Below are 5,309 nucleotides of genomic sequence, written 5' to 3' on the forward strand. Positions count from 1 at the left end.
AGGATGATTCCTCATATGGGTCCCGCACCAGAGGCCCAATACAAAGCCGCCTAGGCCCCCAAGGTGGTAACAGGCGGCAATCCACAGTCCACTGCAGTTCCAGCATCCAAAGCCGGCTGGGACCGCTGCCCCAGTATGAAGGTTATGGCCGTACCGACCCGAACGACCATACATATTGCGGGGATTCGCATGACACCAGCAGCAGACCGGGAGGACGCAACTATATTCCTCCCACTCATCCACGCAACACATACCTCAGGGCTGCAAAGCGCCCTGAGAACCAGCCCTACAGGCCGAAAGCTGCGGCCGAAAACTCCAAATTCGCCCAGCGAATTGCCCACACCCACGTCACCACAACAAAATTCCCAGTCAATGTTGGGAAATACAACAGTTTGTCCGACCCGGATGACCACATGAACATTTTCATGGGTGCAGGGTGCAACGGCCAGTGGGATGAACCCACTTGGTGCAATTTTTCCCCCCAGACCCTCACATGTCTGGCCAGGGCTTGGTTCGATTCTTTGCCAGTAGCGTCACTGGCCTCATTCGAGGACTTGCATGTGAAGTTCCTCGCTCATTTCAGCCAGCAACGACGTCACGAACGAGATTCGTTAGACGTCATGAATATCTGGCGCAGGGACGACGAATCTCTAGAGGCATTCGTCGTCCGATACAATAAAGAGTGCCTAGAAATAGGTGACGTGGCAGACCAAATGGCACGGAACCATTTCATCAAGGCCGTCAGGGACAAGCAGATGGTTAAGGAAGGCTTGCCTAAAAAATGGGAAGATGTCATGGCCGCAGTCAAGACATACGCCCAGACACAGCGGTCCCTTGAACCGCAATTGTCCAAGGCACAGCCCCAAGCCGAAACCTCCCACCCGGGGTCCAAGCGTAACAATAAACGCAACCGGGACGTTGGAAATCGCGACAGCATTTCCAAACCATACTTCCCACGGACCAACCCGTTTGACCCAAGGAACCACAATCCCCAACGGGACAACCGCGCGTCCAAGAAAGATTTTCGGGACCGCAACTGGACCGAGATCACTGTATCGCCAAGCGAAGTCCTTCTTACGGACGCACAGCTCTTGCGACCGGCCCAACCAATGAAGTCCAAGAAAAACCAGGATCTCACTCTCTATTGTGAGTATCATAAGGAATCGGGCCACACCACAAACAACTGCATCAGTCTCCGGCTGGAGATTGAGCGAGCCTTAAAAGAGGGGAAACTGCAACATCTTTTGCCAGGTGGGCAGAAACCCACCAAGCGCATCACCCCTCATGGCGAAGGCACCTCCTTAGGGAAGAGGACCATGTATGTGGCCTCAACCCACATGATCAACGGAGGTAAAGGTAGGCCGCACAAGGCGGCGATAAGACCGGACAATGACTGGAAGGACGAGCAAGTCGTCTTTCCAAAAGTCCGAGTCGGCCCGTGCGACAGACGCGTCGTCATTGTTACAGGCCAACTGGCTCATTACTGCACCGAGCGTCTATTCATCGACCCGGACAGTACTTCCGATATCATCTATGAGCAATGCTTCAACCAGTTCGACCAGGAGGACAAAGATCGGTTGCAAGCAGTGGACTACCCGTTGGCCGGGTTCGCAGAGGAAACTGTCTTTCCCCTAGGCCAAATTACGTTCCCTGTGCGCCTTACCAGTACAGATGGCAGTCGAGGATGAAGACAAAACGGCATTCCGCACTCCCACCGGGATTTACTGTTATACAAAAATGTCGTTTGGGTTGCGCAACGCGGGCCCAACCTATCAAAAACTGATGAACGACACTTTCCGCGAGCAAATAAGCAAAAGTGTCAAAATCTACATGGACGATCTAGTCGTCATGAGCATGGAGGAAGATACCATGCTCACTGATATTGAACGAACATTCCAAACTCTGCGAAGCGTTAACATAAAGCTCAATCCAGGTAATGCTCGTTTGGAATGGAAGAAGGCAAATTCCTTGGATTCATCATAACCAAAGATGGATTCAAGGTAAACCCGGAAAATGTTCAGGCGAATGAACGCATGCCGTCGCCTTCAACGATGAAAGAAATGCAACGGTTGGCCGGTAGGCTAGCCGCACTAAATAGATTCTTAGCCAACCATGCAGCTAAGTCATATCCTTTCATCAAAACCCTGCGCAACTGTTTAAAGAAAGAACAATTCCAGTGGACCGCAGAGGCCGAAAATGCCTTCCGGGAAATGAAGGAGTGTTTGATACAACTCCCAACTCTAACCGCACCACGCAAGGATGAACCACTCATATTATACCTATCTGCCGCAGACAACGCGGTAGGTGCGGTACTTATAGTGGAGTGGGAGGGGGTTCAAACGCCCATCTATTACATCAGCAAGATGCTCAACGACCCAGAAACAAGATATTCAATAATGGAGAAATTGGTATTAGCACTAGTACATGCATCAAGATGGTTGCGACGATACTTCGCAAACCATGTCATTACGGTGCTAACCAATTACAGGATCGGCCCGATCCTATCCAAACCTGACATTTCTGGGAGGTTAGCAAAATGGGCAATCGAGCTGGGCGCGCACACGCTGAACTATAAACCGCGCCCCGCGATTAAAGGCCAAGTCTTAGCTGATTTCGCCGCCGAGGTACTGGCCAATCGCATTCAAGAATGCGAAGAAGCACAAAATCCCACACCAGCACCATCTTCCTCCGAAACTTGGGCACTTTTTACTGATGGTGCCTCCAACGAGGAAGGTGCAGGCGCAGGTCTGCGACTCGTCAGCCCTGATGGCCAAGAACTTACATATGCAATCCGCCTCGATTTCAAAAGCACAAATAACGAGGCAGAATATGAGGCCCTACTGGCAGGACTACGTTTAGCAGTCAAACTCGGTGTGCAACATTTGGAAGCACATGTCGACTCTTTGTTGGTTGCAGGGCAGATACGCGGCGACTATGCCGCAAAGGGGGATATCATGATCCTCTACCTCGAGCAAGCCCTGCAACTAACATCAAAGTTCACTTCATTCAATATCCGACATATCAACAGAAGTGAAAACAAATCCGCGGATGCACTCTCAAAACTTGCAACCACCAGCTTCCAACACCTGGCAAAGGAGATACGCATCGAAATTCTACAAAATCCTTCAGTACCCCTGCGCCAGGTCAATGTCATCCAATACGGCACAACATCTTGGATGACACCAATTATTGCATATTTGTAATCAGGTGTGACTCTCGAAAGCAAGTCTGAGGCACGCAAGCTACAATACAAAGCGTGCCATTATCAAATGGGAGACGGTATCTTATACCGAAAATCTTACCTAGGGCCACTCCTACGATGCGTCAACCCCCAGGATGCCACATACCTCATCAGAGAAATACACGAAGGAATGTGTGGCATACACGCACGACCACGCATGGTAGTGGCCAAGATCATAAATGCTGGGTATTACTGGCCCGACATGCACCTGGATGCCGTCAAAGAGTTGCGCAAATGTATTAACTGTCAACGACATGCTCCAAAAACTTTGCGCCCCAAGAACAACTTGGTCCCGGTCACCACCGCATGGCCCTTTCAGAAATGGGCAATCGACGTGGTCAGACACTTCCCAGACGCACCAGGTGCGGTCAAATTTATCATAGTAGCGGTTGATTACTTCACAAAATGGGTAGAGGGGAAACCGCTCGCCTCAACCACTGCTATGATAACAAGGAAATTCATTTAGGAACACATCATCTGTCGTTTCGGTCTACCAATGTGCATCGTTACCGATAACGGCACCAACTTCGCTGCCGATGAATTTCAAAAATGGCTAGAAGAACTACACATTGAACACATATTCTCATCTGTGGCGCATCCGCAAGGGAATGGCCAGGTTGAGAGTATCAACAAAAGTCTAGTCGAAGGCATCAAAGCAAGGTTGGGAACAGCAAGGCGTGGCTGGGTCGATGAACTCCCAAGCATCTTATGGGCTCACCGCACAAGCCCAAAAACGAGCAATGGGGAGACACCTTTTAGCTTAGTTTATGGCTCAGAAGCAGTGATCCCCGCGGAAGTAGGCATCCCTTCACCCAGAATGTTGGCTATTGAAAAAATAGACAATAGTATGGAACGAAGGATTGACTTGGACCTCTTAGAAGAAAGGCGTGAAAACGCGGCCATCAACGAGGCCAAGTACAAATCCAAACTTGAAAAGTACTACAACTCACGCGTCCGCGTTTGTACTTTCAACCCGGGAGACTACGTCCTCCGCGACAACGAAGCATCTAATGCTGAACGCCCAGGAAAACTGGCCCCCAAGTGGGAAGGACCCTACCTCATAAATGAGGTTTTGGGTAAAGGCGCATATAAGTTACAAACGTTAGAAGGCGAACCTATCGCACGTACATGGAATGCACAACAGCTTAGACGCTGTTACATGTAAGCCATGTTTTTACATTTTCATGTAACCTATCGGGCCGCAGGCCATTTGCAAATAAATAAACGAGCAATTCAATGCAATATTGTTTGTTACTACTATTACAAATGCGTGTTCCACTTTGCGGTATCCACAAAAATAGATTGGCAAAATCTTCATTCGCGATACCCACACAAAGTGCTAACCACACACAAATATTGTAATAGGCCAGCAAAAGGCAGAATATTAAGTGTCTATCTGGCTGGATACACAAATTTTTACAAAACTTACACAATTCCTAAACCCTAATAAGGCAAACAATGGAATTGACGCATACTCATACGACAACGGTATGGAGTATACTCAACCCCATTCACAATGGGTAGAGTTCCAGACAAGTTTTTACAAAACTTACACAATTCCTAAACCCTAATAAGGCAAACAATGGAATTGACGCATACTCCTACGACAACGGTATGGAGTATACTCAACCCCATTCACAATGGGTATAGTCCCGCATATACACGTTCAATCATGCAAGAAGTAAAAACACTTATACAAATTGAACAACAAACTTTATATTCAAAAAATTCAGGCACCCACGCGGTGCATAATGGATTTACATAAAGTTTCCAACATATACAAGAGGAAAACAAAAAAGGGGCACACAGGCCAACCTAAGTCCTATTTTGTACCACTGGTACCCGCGCCATCTTGGCCGCCACCAGCGGCATTTTCCTCTTCTGCGTCGGCATATAGCATCTGCAACCGGTCTACATAATCCGCGGCCTCTAAACATTCGTCCAGTTTCTCCACTCAAAAGAGAGACGTATCATAAAAGGAGGCAACGGCCGCATCAAGAAGCGCTTCGGTGTCCACATCACGGAACCCGGACCGTTGGTCAGTATAGCCGCCTTTAGACATGACGTT

Source organism: Helianthus annuus, chromosome 8 (genome assembly GCF_002127325.2).
Source record: "Helianthus annuus cultivar XRQ/B chromosome 8, HanXRQr2.0-SUNRISE, whole genome shotgun sequence".
Lineage (NCBI taxonomy): Eukaryota > Viridiplantae > Streptophyta > Magnoliopsida > Asterales > Asteraceae > Helianthus > Helianthus annuus.